The 16,123-nt window shown below is 42.9% G+C and overlaps 2 long non-coding RNA genes across 17 annotated transcripts in view; both read left to right on the forward strand.

The window, feature by feature from the left end:
* Nucleotides 1-16,123, forward strand: part of LOC140709234 (uncharacterized) — a 71,883-nt gene that overhangs the window by 12,445 nt on the left and 43,315 nt on the right. For 7 of the 16 annotated variants that reach the window (XR_012089657.1, XR_012089654.1, XR_012089651.1 and 4 more), the window contains 4 exons: nt 1,503-1,586; nt 1,700-1,841; nt 3,548-3,603; nt 9,073-9,168. This is a non-coding gene — a long non-coding RNA (uncharacterized lncRNA). Of the gene's footprint in view, nt 1-1,502; nt 1,587-1,699; nt 1,842-3,547; nt 3,604-9,072; nt 9,169-9,878; nt 14,200-16,123 lie in introns of those variants that run through there. The other 9 variants (XR_012089662.1, XR_012089660.1, XR_012089652.1 and 6 more) reach the window with 4 other exon arrangements.
* LOC140709235 (uncharacterized) lies at nt 1,849-3,398 on the forward strand. The gene is made up of 2 exons (XR_012089665.1): nt 1,849-3,130; nt 3,298-3,398. It is a non-coding gene; the product is annotated as an uncharacterized lncRNA (long non-coding RNA).

Consider the following 16,123-nt stretch of genomic DNA (forward strand, 5'->3'; position numbering starts at 1 on the left):
GAACAGATAAAGGGGGCAAATAGAAGTCTCTTCTCCAAGGTCTGTCTGCTTCTCAAGCTTGAGAAACACTTATTCCTACCATCCTTTCCAGGTATGAGATTCTGATTCTGTGATGTGAGTAGAATCAAGGGCTTAAAGCTGAAGGGGATCTCAAGAAGTTAGCTAATGCAGTCTCCTTCATCAAATGGTGAAGATATTACAGATCCATTTTGCAGATTACTGGTGGTCCAGAGAGGTGCAGTGACTTGCCTAGGGTTAACTCAGTCAATAAATAGCGAAGAGAAAGGTGAATCTTGTGTAGCTAATCACAGGGGTGGTGGAATTCTTTGGGCACCTGGACGGGCTCTTATTTCTGTTTCTTTTATTCTCATGAGGTCCTGGCTACTGCTTTTTGGACTATACTTTGCAATTATACCATCATTTGAGGGATAAACTGGACTCTGCCCTGGTGATTAGGATATTCTGAAAGGAGCACAAGCTTTGAAATCAGACGTAGCTGGCTTTGAATCCTCGTTCTGTTTCTTACTATCCGTGTGGCCTATGCGAGACATTTCATCTGTTGGCTTTAGTTTTCTCACATTTAAAACGAAGGTAATATCCATCTTGTATGTTTCTTCCTTCTATTTCTTTTTCTACCTTCTCTTCCCTTCCCTTCTTCCCTTCCTTCACTTCTGCTTCTCTCCTTCTTCCCTCCTCTCCATCCTCTCTGCTCCCACCCCACACCTCTCTTCCCCTTCTTTCCTCTCTCCTCCTTTTCTTTCGTTCATGGAATAATATCAGTGAAGGGCCTGGCATGGAACTGAGTACACAGAAGTATAAACCAAAGTTACTTTCCTTCCTTCCTTTCCTCCTTCTCATTTTCTTCTATCTCTTCCTTTTCTTTCTTTCTGTCCAGTATCATATGGTTTTGTATTTTTTTTTCCTACCAAGCTTAACCATAAAACCTAGAAGACTGAATATATTTAGTAGTTGGTATGCCTTAGATTTCCTTCAGAATATTTGGTGCCCGTAAATAGTTTGCCCTGAGTGGTGAACTTCTACTTCCTTTTAACACTCGTGCGTATTTTTTAATCGGACAAGAGCTACAGTACTTGTGGGTTTCCCCCTGTGACTGTCTCATCACTAGACGCTGACGTGGCTATTTTCCCCTTTCTCTACTTGACTTCTGAACTCTTTAAAAGTTATATAAATTGCATGCCTACTATGGGTTTTCCCCCTTGTCTTCAGCTACAATTTTTCTTTGAGCTTGCGGGGGACAGGGAATGTAAATCTATCTATCCGTGTAGCTTAGCTCAGGATCTGGCTAAGAAGAGGTGCTTGGTCATCTGTGCTGACTACATATGTATGCATGTTACTGCAGAGAAATTGGTCAGGGGAGGATGTATCTGGAGAAGTTCTCTATTCCCACTTTCACATTTTATAGATGAGGAAACTGAAGCCACCTGGAGATTAACTTCCTTTAAGCAAGGATCCTCTGTTAAACTTCTTTATATTCATTACAGTACTTGTTAAGAACAGAGGAAGAAAGAAGGCCTGAAAGCAAGGAAGAAGAAAAGAAGAAATAGAGGAAGGAAGAAAGGAAAAAGGTGGGAAACTAACCATTATTGAGCACTATAAGTAACAGTTTTAATTAAATGCTGTTTCATTTCCTCTTGATAACACACATGTAAAATAAATGTTATTATCGCGTCTTTTGAAGGAGGAAATTGAGGCTGAGGAGGTGAAGTCACTTGTCCAAGTTCACACAGTGCATGGGAAGCAGAATGAAAAACTGGAACAAGGTCTGAGAAGTGGAAGCAAGTTCTTCTTGAATCATGAGTCAGTCACTGGCACAGTCAATTGTGAGGATTGATGAATTGAGTAGAAAGCTAAAGAATCCTTTTTTTTTTTTTTCTGTAAATTTTAAAAGTTTTATTTTTACAGATTCAGGGGTACATGTATAGGTTTGTTATGTGGATATACTGTGTAGTGGTAGGGTTTGGGCTTTTAGTGTGCCTGTCACCCAAACAGTGAACATTGTACCCAACAGGAACTTTTTCAACTCTCTCTTCCTCTGATGCTTCCCTCTTTTGAAACCCTCAGTGTCTGTTATTCCCCGCTAGATGTTCATGTGTGCCAATTGTTTAGCTCCCACTTGTAAGTGAGAACATGCAGTATTTGGTTTTCTGTTTCTGAGTTATTTCTCTTGAGATAATTGCCTCTAGCTCCATCCATCTTGCTGCAAAAGACATTCTTTTTAATTGGCGGTGTAGTATTCCATGGTGTATATGTACCATATACATATATTTTTGAGACAGAGTCTTGCTCTGTCACCCAGGGTAGAGTACAGTGGCATGATCTCAGCTCACTGCAACCTCCATCTCCCGAGTTCAAGTGATTCTCCTGCTTCAGCCTCCTGAGTAGCTGGGATTACAGGTGCGTGCTACCAGGCCTGTTTAATTTTTGTATTTTTAGTAGAGATGGGATTTCGCCATGAGGGCCAGGCTGGTCTCAAACTCCTGGCCTCCAGTGATCTACCCACATCGGCCTCTCAAAGTGCTGGGATTACAGGTGTGAGCCACCATGCCCAGTCATGTTTTCTTTATCAACTTAGCTACTGATGGACACTTAGGTTGATTCCATGACTTTGCTGTTGAGAATAGTGCTGCAATAAACATACAAGTACAGGTGCAAGTACTGGGTAGATACCCAGTAGTGGGATTGCTGGGTCAAATGGTAGTTTCATTTTTGGTTCTTTGACAAATCTCCACACTGTTTTTCCTAGATGTTGCACTAGTTTACTAATTTCTTTCCTGCCAACAGTGTATAAGCATTCCCTTTTTTCCACATCCACACCAACATCTGTTGTTTTTTGACTTTTTAATCATAGCCATTGTGACTGGCGTAAGGAATACCTTTTAACAACAATCATCGCCAAGTTATATGACCTCAAGAAAGAGAGTCGCTCTCTCTGAGCCTCAGTTTCCTCTTTTATAGTGAAAAATGGACTCTGAGTGCCAAGGTCCCTCTCAGCTCTCGGGTACTGGGATTTGGTGTAACTCTCCCTGAATTCCTCAGCCATCGTGTGAGCCATTTAAAAATGATAGATTCTTCCAGGAGGAGCGATGTCTCTTTAACTAGAATCGTCAAGGTCAGGCCAAGCAAACTTATTTGGGGTTTTTGATGGGATCGCTCTTAATTGATTGGGGTGAAGAGTTCAGAGCTAAGTTGGAGGATTGGCTTTTCAGCTCAGTGCTGGCAGAGACTGGGGCTTGACATGATTTGAGGTTGTCTGATGACAGCAATTCTCTTAAACAGCTGACGGGAGAGGCTTTCGTCCAGAACCCAGCAACACTTTCCACTCCCTGGAGAATAAGAAGGGAGCTGCTGAACAATGAATAAATATGCTGTCTTGGTCACCAGTGAAGCGATGTCAAATTTCTGGGGCTTTCCTATCTTTTTCTCAGCTAACCGCCTGAAGGGTTTTCAGTGTTCCTTGTGTGTATACGTGTGTATTATTCCTTTGTTTGATTTTCTCTTTCTTTCTTTTTTTTTTTTTTAATTCTAGGTTTGAAAACATTTAGGATCATATGAAATTTTGGATTACTTTGCTCTCCAGTGTCTGTGAGTAGTTTTTACTCTTCTGATACTTGTATTTTCTTTCTCCTTATTACTCATTTAACTAAGATTTATTAATAATAGTAAAAGTTAAAATGGGAAGAACTTAACCTATCAATGGATACCAGGCACCATTGTTTCAGATATGAGGAGGTACTATATTCTTTCAATCAGTAAACATTCACTGAACACCCAACCATTTCTAGACATTATTTTAGACAACAGGCATTCAGCAATGACCAAGGCAAATTCTCTTTCTTCATGGGGTTTAGACTGTGGTGGGGAACACAGACAATACGCAAGTAAACAAATATTTGGTATATTTTCAGGTTACCTAAATATATCTTCAATACAAAACAACATTAACATGGCAGGTATTAAAAATTCATTTTTACATATGCAGAAATACCAACGTGCGGATAATTAACTTCTCTGCCCAAAGAGAGATGAGAAATTGGATTTAAATCCAGTCTTTCCAGTACATACTGAGGCTGTTGAGGCTTTTTATTGTGATACATCTGTACTAAGCCCAGAGACAGATGAAGTATGAAGCTCTAAGACTTGAACTCCAGGGTGCGCCACTTGCATGGACCCTTTCTAAATTCACTTTATACCTGACTTTTAATCTTTTTCCCAATGAAGGCTCACCACACTTTGTAAGCCTGGGGCAGGGAGGATGGGTCTCACAAAATCTAGATGGACCCTCACTGAGCTACAGATTCTAAGGCATTCCAGGTTCCCTCAGAAGCCAGTGGAAGAGACAGATGTGAAAACAAATAATCTTTTTACTTTTTTTTTTTTTGGTGAGATGGAGTCTCGCTTTGTCTCCCAGGCTGGAATGCAATAACACGATCTCGACTCACTGCAGTCTCCACCTCCCAGGTTCAAGTGATTCTCGTGCCTCAGCCTCCCAAGTAGCTGGGATTACAGGTGCCCACCACTGTGCCTGGCTAATTTTTGTTTTTAGTAGAGACGGAGTTTCTTCATGTTGGCCAGGCTGGTCCCCAACTCCTAACCTCAGGTGATCTGCCTGCCTCGGCCACCCAAAGTGCTGGGATTACAAGCATGAGCCACAGAGCCCGGCTGAGAACAAATAATCATAAAAATAAAAGCTATAATAGAAGTGTTACAGGCTTCATTATTCCCCTGCCCCACTTCATATGTTGAAACCCTAACTCCTAATGTGACTGCATTTGGAGATAAGACTGTTAGGGAGATAGTTAAGGTTAAATGAGGTCATGTTTAATTTTAATTATAACCCTAATTTAGTAGTGCTCTTAAAATAAAAGGAAGAGACACCAAAGACAGTTGCACAAAGAAGGAGGTCCCTGTGAGGACATAGGGAGGAGGTGGCTGCCTGCAAGCCAGGAAGAGAGCCCTTACCAGGAACTGAATTTGCTGGCAGCATGATCATGAACTTCTAGCCTCCAGAACTGTGAAGGAATCAATTTCTGTTGTTTAAGCCACCCAGTTTATGGTACTTTGTTATGGCAGCCCAAGCAGAGTGATACAAAGTGGATGGATTTGAGGATGGGGGAAGCAATTCTGGCAGGGAAAATAGCCCCAGTAAAGGTAGGGAGACTTGAGCAAACATAATATATTTGTGGAACCATAAATAATAATAGTGTATTTTTGTGGAGGATTAAGGCAAAGCAGGAATGGCTGAAAGATGAGTGATGACAAGCAGGCAGGGAAAAGTCACAAAAGGCATGGCATGCCAGGCTGAAGAGGGTGGGCTTTATCTGATAGGTATGGGGCGCACCTGATTTGCCTTTGAGCAGAGGGAGAGTCAGAATCCTTATGGTGGCAAAAGGGGTCTGCATGAGAAGAGGGAGATTGATTAGATGACTAATGTAAGAACTCAGGTGAGAAAGTGTGTGGCCCTGAAGTAGGTCAGTGGGGATAGAGATAGGGGTATGTTTTGGAACTGGAATGAGAGCAAGGGAAAGAGAAGGGAGAGAACTAGAACGACACATGGGTTGCTCGTTTGGGGACCTGGGGTGGATAGTGCTTAGAATATTCTGACCTATGTCTAAAGTGATTTAAATATATTCATAGAATTCATTTACTTATGAGGACAAGAGCTTGGATTTCTCATATTTCAAAGAACTATCAGGTGGAGGTGGGCTACTGTCCTAGATCTGCAGGTCAACAGCATACTCTACTGTTTGGGAGCCAGCAAAGTTGAAACAGGATGGCCAGGAGGTGTGGGAAAAGATCTACCAGCAGGCTTTCCTAGCAACATTACACTTCTTAATAGGATGCCGGTTTTGCCTCCTACTTTTTTTTATTTCAATAAACCCAAAACTTGAGTGAAGGAGGTTACAATGTCTTGGAGAGAGTTGAGGTCAAACTTGGGAACTACTTGGCTCAGGGCAAGGAACACTTCTGTCTTGACCTGAGTCTTGACCCAACTTGCTGTATGCCTTTGGGTGAATCATTTACTGTCTCTGGCCTCAGAATCATCTTCTCAAAAATGAACCACTTGGGTTAAATGATCTTCAGTTTCCCTTTTAGTGCTAATATTCCATGTGCCAATGTTTAACTAACTTTATAAAAAATGTGCAGAAATTAAGAGTCAGGGAAGATTAAGGTCTCATTTCCAAAGACAATGCCTCATTCGTTCCTGAAATGACAAGCTTTAGCTCTAAGTCCCATTTTTGTCTCAGTCTGGACTCATAGACTCATAGAAGACACTAGAGAAGATATGATATTTGGAAACCATCCAGTCCAGCCTCTTTATTCTACACTTAAAGAGACTGCCATTGCACTCCAGCCTGGACAACAGGAGCGGAACTCCATCTCAAAAAAAAAAAAAAAGAGACTGAGAAATGTGAAAAGCATCATCCAAGGTCATACAGCTAGTTAATCTCAGAGCCAGGAATCAAACCCAGGTCTCCTGATTAGGGCCACTTGGGGTACATGGCCACCAGGTTATGCCCTGCATGACTCCATACACTCCTGTGTGACTGGTGCTCACCTGGGGTAGTGTAAGGTGGAGCACCTGCTCTTGACCCTAATTTTAGCACTCCTCTCACTCTATGTGTCTAATTGTGTAAAGTGCCTCCTCCACCCACTGGATACCTGGGCATCCTCCTTCCTCCTTTGTACCTTCCTGGTGAAATTCTATTGATCCTTCAAAACTCAGTACAAATATTACCTCCATGATAACTCTTTCTTCCTTTGGTACATACCTCTATCGCTGTATATACTTAACATCACAAAGGAATCGGTTTTTTATCTCTCCATAGTTGACCTAATAAAGGTGTTAACCGTGTCTTACCTATCTTTTTACTTCTGGCATCCTGCCCACGTGCTTAATTAATGGCCTCGGAATTAATGAACACAACAGATAAGTGATGGAATGAGTATAAAGTGAGGTCCTGGAAAATATAGACTCAAACAGAAAAGGCCTAGGAAGCCACATCCCATGAGGTGTAAATAAGACCAGGATTTCCCTCTCATCTGGTTATTTCTTGGACCTACAGGTCATCACCCTCATTAAGGACAGCTCCCCTAAGCTGTAAGCAGGAAATGCCTTGGTATCAGGCCCAATGGCCCATATTGAACACATAATCCCTTGGCCCATGACTCACCAATGGATTCCAGAAGGCACGGTGTGGGTGGCCTTCCTCTATCAATCAATAGTTGAGTGTCCTAGCCTGTGATTGGAGCTCCTTCTTGCCACCCAAGCTTATAGGTCTCTCAGATGCAGCCTGTATGGAGACCTCTGGCCATCAGTCCTGCTCAATTTCTAACCACCCACCAGGAGACGCAGGGAAGCGTCCATAAAAACTAGCTTTTATGACCACTGACACCCCCTTGAGCATGGTCATTATGATTATTTACATTTATGAGACACCCTTGGTGCAGTGGGGGCAAGGGAAAGGCAGTTTGGCAGCCTCAACACAAGCGGATGTTTCTATATAACCCCCGAAGGTGCTCCCTCCCACCCAGATGAGTTCATTTGCATCTACATTCAGAAGCTCATAGAAGCCAGGGCAAAAGCCACTTAATGCATCTTGTATAATGTTAACCCAGGCATTTCCAAGGAAGCTCAGTTAACCAAAAACCAACAGAGGAGATGGGCAATTAATCAGATCTTGAGTTGTGTACTTCTATTGATTTGTTCTCTGAATAAGGTTGATGTGCAAAGTCTTCTATTCCTTCTTCTTTCTCAGTAAAATATATAGACTTCTGACTTTATGGCAGACCCTGTGTCTGGTCTTGGCATTGTCTAGACAAATAAGGCAAGCTGTGCCCCCAGAGAACTCAAATTTGTGGAGAAAATAGGCATGAAAACAAAACTCTATTATTACAGGTGATGTGTAAGAGCCAAGTTTATAGAAAAGTGGAGGTCTAGAGGAGGGGGTGGTCAAGTCACCACTGGGCAGGGGTAGGTTAGGAAGGATTTTCAAGAGGAAAAGCTCAAATGGTGTTTGATGGATGATGACAGTTTGGGGGTGTGTTTGTGTGGACCTTACTGGCAGAGAGAATGAGTAAGCAAAGGTATGGGAGGGTGAATGGTGTGGCCTGTTCAGGGAACCCTAAGCCATGCAGACAGGCTGGAACCCACATTGTGAGGGGATGAGGTGTTGCCCATCATTGAAGAAGGGTAGCCATGACTGCAGCATTTGGAAGCACTGGTCACCTCTTGGAATGCACTCTTCCCTTGTTTTGGAGTGCACTCCCCTCAATGGAGCAGCTCCTACGTGTCTGGATGCTCCCCCTCTGCTGTTTGTACGAGATTGTCTTTCTCTGCCCACTCTTTATTACCAGTGTTCCTCAGGGTTCCCTCCATGATTTTCCTCCTTCTAGACTCCTCTCTAGGAATTTTTCCACTGCAGCGATACCCCAAATGACATATCTTATCCAGATGAGCTCTATCCTGAACTCCAGATGTGTACATGGATCCAGCTAGTGGACATCTCTACCTGATAGGAGTGGCCATCTGCTCCCTAAACTTTCATGCATTCTCTGCTTCCCATGCTCGTGGAAAGCATTCATGGCCGGGCATGGTGGCTCATGCCTATAATCCCAGCACATTGGGAAGCCGAAGCAGGTAAATCACCTGAGGTCAGGAGTTTGAGACCACCCTGGCCAACATGGTGAAACCTTGTCTCTACTTAAAATACAAAAAAATTAGCTGGGCGTGGTGGCATGTGCCTGTAATCCCAGCTACTCAGGAGGCTGAGGCAGGAGAATCGCTGGAACGCAGGAGGTGGAGGTTGCAGAGAGCTGGGATCATGCCATTGCACTCCAGCCTCAGCAACAAAGCGGGACTCCATCTCAAACAAACAAACAAACAAACAAACAAACAGAAAGAAAGAAAAGCATTCATATCCAGCTATTCACTGTATCCTCAAACCTCGAGTTATCCTAGACTCTTCACTTTCCCTTGTACATTATACCAAGTCTATCAGCCATTCATTCACTTGCTTATTCAATATTTATTTAATTCTTTTTTTTGGCCAGGGCTTTGTCCAGCTGCAGGTGATATAGAGATGAGTGAAACAGAGTCCTGGCCCTTGAGGAGCTCACAGTCAAATGGGAACAAATGCACATGAACAGGTGGCTGTCACTCTTGGTGCACAGTGCAGCAATAGAGGATTATGGGAAAAGACACCTACACCAACAATGGGGGTTGGGGTGGGGTGACAGAGGTCGAGCAAAGCTTTCTCGAGGAGATGATGCCTGTGCTGATCCGCAAAGAATGAGTAGGAGTTTGGCAGGGCAACAGGGGGTGTGAGATGGTGAGGAAAGGGAGGCATTCCAGGCAAAGGGAAAACATGAGACAATGAATGGGGGTGATAAATGGTTTCTCTCCTGCAGCTCTGACTTTCTTTTAACTACAAGCAAGTCAGAGCTGCAGGAGAGAAAAATGAAAGGCAGAAGTGGCTGGGGATGAGGAGAGGAGACTGAATGATGCAGGGCCTCGTGTTCCCTGGTAAAGAGTTTGGATGTATCCCATTGGAAATAGTGATCCAACAATTGAAGCAGGGACTGATTTTACCAGGTTAATTGTTGCAGGAAGATCATGATAACAGGTAAGGAAGGTTGGCAAGGGGAGCAGGGCTGGCTGCAATGAGAAGGCCCAGGGAGCGAGGATCAGGCCTGAACTAGGGCAGGGGCTCCAGGGAAATTACAGGAAGTGATATTGGCGAGTGATACTGGGAAGACATTCCCCAAGTAGAGTTGACTGCCTTTGCCCATCATTTGAATGTAGGAATGGCACAGAGGTAGAATAAAGATAATGAGGTTTTTTCCTAACTGGATGACAGGTGAAAATCAGTGTGGTTTACTGAGAACACAGGTGTGGAAACAGGCTGAGCATAATGAGTGAGTACCTTTAATTTTAATCCAGTTTTGAGATATTATACCCCAAAATGCTTTGTGAGCTTGAAAGATATTTTTCTTACAGGGAATGGGGCTGACTGCAGCTCCTGGATCTGACCTTGTCCTCTGGGGGTTGAATCCATACCCTTGAAGTGGGGACAAAAGCTCAGGGCAGACCGTAGACTATTAAGCAATGAGGATAGCCAGGATCGAAGTCACAGGGACTGTCAGACTGAGAGGAGTCTTTGGTAACTTTGCAGGCCGGCTGTGCTGGGCCTCCTGCTCTCTGCCTCTTTCTGCTAGGAACGCTGGGATGTTTGGGTTACACAACAAATCCCCCTCTGTACCAGAAGGGGGAGGAACCTCTTGAACTCTGCCCATCCTCGCCTTCATTCCCCTCCACTTTCACGTGTTTCTCATTAAACAACTGATAGAAGGGGCTGGGGTCGTTGGTAGATTTATCATCACTCTGTCCTCCTCCAACTCAATCCTCCAGAAGAGCTTATGGTCTTAAAGGAAAAGGGGCTTTGAAGAATAAAGTGCAACTATCAAGGAAAAATGATTTTAGGGCTATGTCTAGATATTGGTTTCCTTTTCTTTTTCTTTTTGCCTCTTTATTTTGTTTTAAAGGGCAGGTGTTTTCTGGTGTTTTGGAGCAGAACATAACTTCTCATGGCTTGCCTCTGACTTCTTTCAGGCCTCTGCTCAAAATGTCATCTCCTTATAGGGATTTTCTCTGTGCACCCTGGTCACACTCCATCCTTTTACTTTGCTTTAGTGTCCTTTTTATCACTGAAATCATACTATATACACTTCATGTACTTATAATCTGTCTTCCCTGTTGAAACATAAGCTCTACATGGACAGGGACCTTATCTGTCTTGTTTAGTGCGATATCCGTGTCAGTTAGGATCTGACAGTGTATTGGTTTCTTAGGGCTGACGTAATAAGGTACTATAGACTGGGTGGCCCAAACAACAGAAATTGATCATTTCATAGTTCTTATATTAGGGTTCCCTAGTGGGACGGAACTAATAGGATAGATGTATATACGAAAGGGAGTTTATTAAGGAGAATTGACTCACAAGATCACAAGAAGCCAGTCCGAGTTCCAAAACCTCAAAGTAGGGAAGCTGACTGTTTCAGTCTGTGGCCGAAGGTCCAAGAGCCCCTGGCAAACCACTGATGTAGGTTCAAGAGTCTGAAAGCTGAAGAACTTGGAGTCTGATGTTCAAGGACAGGAAGCGTTCAGTGTGGGAGAAAGATGAAGCCTGGGAGTCTCAGTGAGTCTGCCCATTCCACATTCTTCTGCCTGCTTTATTCTAGCCTCGCTGGTAGCTGATTAGAAGGTGCCCACCCAGATTGAGGGTGGGTCTGCCTCTCCCAGTCCACTGACTCAAATGTTAATCTCCTTTGGCATCACCCTAACAGACACACCCAGGAACAATACTTTGCATCCTTCAGTTCAATCAAGTTGACACTCAATATGAACTGTCACAGTTCTGGAAGCTAGAAGTCCAAGATCAACGTGTAGGCAGGGCTGGTTTCTTCTAGGGGCCATGAGGGAGACTCTGTTCCATGCCTCCCTCCTAGCTCCTAGTGGTTCTTTCAGTGTTCCTTGGCTTATAGTCACATTACTTCACTCTCTGCCTTCATCTTCACATTGACATTCCACCTGTGAGTGTGTGTCTATGTTCAAATTTTCCCTTCTTATAAAGTCACAATTCATATGGAATTAGGGGCCCAGCATATTTCATTTTATTACACCTGCAATGACTGTATTTCCAAATAAGATCACACTCTGAGATAGCAGGTGTTAAGACTCCAGCATATGAATGCTGGAGGAACACAATGCAACCCCTAAGCAACACATAGTAAATATATCTGTTGAAGGGAGGAATGAATGGACAAAGGCACGGAGGCAAGAACTAGCATGGAGCCTGTAGAGGGCTCTGGGTTGTTTGGGATTCTTGGCTCATAAAGAGCAAGGCAGGGAGTGGGGAGGGCCGACACCTGGAGGTGTATGTAGCACCTCCTTAGCACGTGGGAAGCACTCAGATGGTAGCTGCTACAATTTTCATTTTTACTTGTCGTTAGGTGAATGCATGACTATCTCTGGGGCAATGCATCCCTGCTCCTAGAAGACTCAGTTCACGGCAAGTGGGGCTGACCTGTCAGCAATCTGGGCTGGCACCATCCTGTTTTCCAAAGGCCATGTGTTCACCAGCTTACTCAGCAGGTCCTTGAGGCCCACATCTTGTACGGAGGCCGTCTAACCTGGTTGCTGTTCCTTTATCCTCCAACAATAGGCTGTATTCTGCCCGCTGATAAATAGTCTTATTATTCATGAACTGAGATCAGGGAAGGGTTGGTGGGAGTTCCGGAATGTTTCCTTTAGGGTCATAACCACTGAAACACAATTTCTGACTAATCAACCCTAGTGATATGGCGTGGGCAAGGTAACAACATAAATAGCAAAGGAAACCAAGATTAATGTGGAAATGTCTCTGGATATCAGGATAGGAAGTTGCGAAGGAGCCAAGGGGGCTCCTTGGAGAATGAGCTGGAAGTCGGCAGAGATAACCTAATGGTGGAGTGAAAAAGGGGCTCTGGTGTTGACATGGTCTGACATGAATCCAGCCTCTTCCTCCTATTAGCTGTGGGATTTGAGGCGAGTCACCTTCCCACTGTGAATCAGTTTCCCCTGCTCAAAGGTGGGAATAATATAACCCATTGTGAAAATGGGAGAATGCACGAGAATGTAACACAGGGTCTGGCATTTAAAAGAGCTCAATGCATGGTAACAGTCATAATAATAGCTCACACCAATGGAATGATTATAATGGGCAAGGCATTATTCTGATTGCTCACCCATGAGGTCGGCACATCATAAAACTCATTTTGCAGTTGACAAAACAAGTTTGGAGGGTTTAAGTAAATGCCTAAAATCACATGGTTATTAAGTGGTGGAGCTGAGATTCGAACTCAGGCAGTCTATGCTAAGAGCTTGTGCATTTAACTATTATGCTAGGTAGTTACAGGCATAATTATAATTGATGTGAATGTTCACTAGCTACAAGGCAAACATTTGGGACTTTTTCAGTCAAGAAAACTGGAAAGAAGCTAAATAATGAAAGTGATTAAAAGTTATTAAACAATTCTCAGATTCCAGGTTATAAAAATACTTAGATTATCTCAATAATGCTCATGTTTGGCCTGGAAAAGATGTATTCTCCCCTGCATTTTAGAAACAAGGAAACTAAGGCTCAGAAATATGGCACAGCTAAGATTCAAATCCAAATCTGTTTGGGTCCAAAGCCCAGCCTCTCTCCATCATACCTGCTGCCTCCAGGAAATTAACTAGAGGTCACCTTCTAGGGACTGCATGACATCCCAGAGCAGGGATGACTAAAACCTGGGAGACTTTTCCTGACTTGCGTCACAGCTGACTGGGACGGAGAACCACGAACAAGTTCCCAGTACAGTGGGTCCAAAATGAGTAACAAATCAGACTCCCAAAGGAAGTTTAAAAGGCAATAGGAAAAATACTGCTGGGATCTGATGGACTATGGGGTGCAGAGGAAACATCACAGAGCAAGGAAGATGGATAGGAGAGCCTATATTTAAAACTGGCTTGAGGTAAGGAAGGAAGTGATTGACCTAATTTTAGAAAGACTCAGACTCTGAGGCTCCTAAGGTATGAGACATGGAAACTCGGGTGAGGATTATTTATCATTTATCAACTTTGGCTTCCAGAGGAGGGGTTGGAGCTGATTCAGCTGAAAAGCATCCCCCATGGGCTTTGAAGTCAGATAGACCTAGGGTCGAGCTGAACTTGACCAAGTGACTAATTTCACCACTCTAAGCCTTGGTTTCCTCATCTATAATATGGGCAATAGTATCTGCCCAATAGCGTTTTCTTTCCAGAGTTAAATGAGAAAAGATAGAAAGGGCCTAATAAATTACCTGACCCAGATGGATACTCAATTAATGTCATTGAATAAATCTTCATGGAGGGACCGCATGTTTATAAAAAGTCTTCAGTGAATCATGATAAGAATATTGCCGATGGGCTCTAATTTCTTTAGATTAGAAAAGAGGTTTTCATGTTGGTTGCATTGGTTTTTTTCCTTATTTAATGTCTACCGCACTCTGAAGACTTTAAGAATGTTTAATAATTGAATGATTCTGTATTTATATACTTAAACCCTGGCATAAAATATTGTTGCTAATTACATAATGCACTCTGGCTTACATTATAGGACTTCTGGATTTTTTTTTTTTTTTTTTTTTTTTTTAAGCACCATGATCTCTTTTCTCTTCAACACTGAGATAGCTTTATTTTTTCTTCTGGTTCTAAAAATAATAAAAGTTGGTTGAATTTTTTTTTTTTTTTTTTTTTTTGAGACAGAGTCTTGCTCTGTAGTCCAGACTAGAGCACAGTAGTGCAATCTCAGCTTACTGCAACCTCTGCCTCCCGGGTTCAAGCGATTCCCCTGCCTCAGCCTCCTGAGTAACTGGGATTATAGGTGTGTACACACACCCCCGGCTAATTTTTGTATTTTTTGTAGAGACGGGGTTTCACCATGTTGGCCAGGGTGGTCTCGAACTCCTAACCTCAAGTGATCCCCCTGCCTCAGCCTCCCAAAGTGCTTAGATTACAGGTGTGAGCCACCGCACATAGCCAAACATAATTTTATGAACTCACTGTGCTATGAAGTAGAAAGTGAAAGAATACCCTCTCATTTGACTTCCTAGATAGAACCATCTTTTATATGTATATGATTTTAGATTTTACTTTATAAGCATATATGTTGCATTGCATTCGACACACACACACACACACACACACACACACACACACTTAGTGCAGTCTTGACTTTTAGCTGAATACATTGCCGCCTAAAATAAAGACAACATGTCCTAGCCTATCCTCCAGCTAGATATGTCTGTGTGGTTAGCTTCTGGCCATTGACAGAACAGAAGACGGGTTGTGGAGCACCGTAGAGGTAGCTTAAGAGTCATTGACTTGGATGAGAGGTGTGTCTTTTCATGCTTTTTTCTGCCCTCTTTCTTCTGGACTATAGAATAGATGTGAAGCAATCATCTTTTTTTTTTTTTTTTTTTTTTTTTTTTTTTTTTTTTGAGATGGCGTTTCGCTCTTGTTGCCCAGGCTGGAGTGCAATAGCGCAATCTCGGCTCACCGAAACCTACGCCTCCTGGGTTCAAGCGATTCTCCTGCCTCAGCCTCCCAAGTAGCTGGGATTACAGGCATGTGCCACCACGCCCAACTAATTTTGTATTTTTAGTAGAGATGGGGTTTCTCCATGTTGGTCAGGCTGGTCTCGAACTCCTGACCTCAGGTGATCCACCCGCTTTGGCCTCCTAAAGTGCTGGGATTATAGGCATGAGCCACTGTGCCTAGCCTGAAGCAATCATCTTAAGCCATGAAGTGATCCCGAGGAGGAAACCACACACTGGACACCAAGGGAAAGGCAAATTAGTCATGATAACTTAGTGGAATAGCCATGCCAGCCCTGATTGCCCTTCATCAGGCCTTCCTCATCACTGGAGAATAATCCTCTGTGATTTTAAGTCACTGTGGTCAGGTCTTCTATGAATTATACTTGGATGCAATCTCTAAATGACACACAGTCCTCCTGCCCTCTTAAATTAAATTTGTATTATAGATATTTTCCACTGTCAATGCATAAAAAATCTACCATGTTCTTTTTAATAACACAATATTCATAATAGTCCATTGAAAGGATTTATCAAAATTTACTCAATTCTTTATTGACAAAACTCAAAATTTCTTTGGAAATTATACACAGTATGGTATAGAAATCTTTGTGCACAATTTAATATTCTCTTAGGATAAGAAGAGGAATTTTAAGGCTAAAAGATTTGTGCTTTTTAAATAAATAGGTATTGCCAAATTGTCTCTAGAAAAGTTGTTTCAAGTTATACTTCTTAGGTAAAATTATATATTTGTGTAATTACATATATATATGTTATACATTCGAAACATGAAGAATAGCATAAGATATGTGGTATGCCTTAAGGCCAGGCGCAGTGGCTCACGCCTGTAATCTCAGCACTTTGGGAGGCCGAGGTGGGCAGATCACGAGGTCAGGAGATCGAGACCATCCTGGCTAACACGGTGAAACCCCATCTCTACTAAAAATAC

This window comes from Chlorocebus sabaeus, chromosome 20 (assembly GCF_047675955.1).
Source record: "Chlorocebus sabaeus isolate Y175 chromosome 20, mChlSab1.0.hap1, whole genome shotgun sequence".
NCBI lineage: Eukaryota > Metazoa > Chordata > Mammalia > Primates > Cercopithecidae > Chlorocebus > Chlorocebus sabaeus.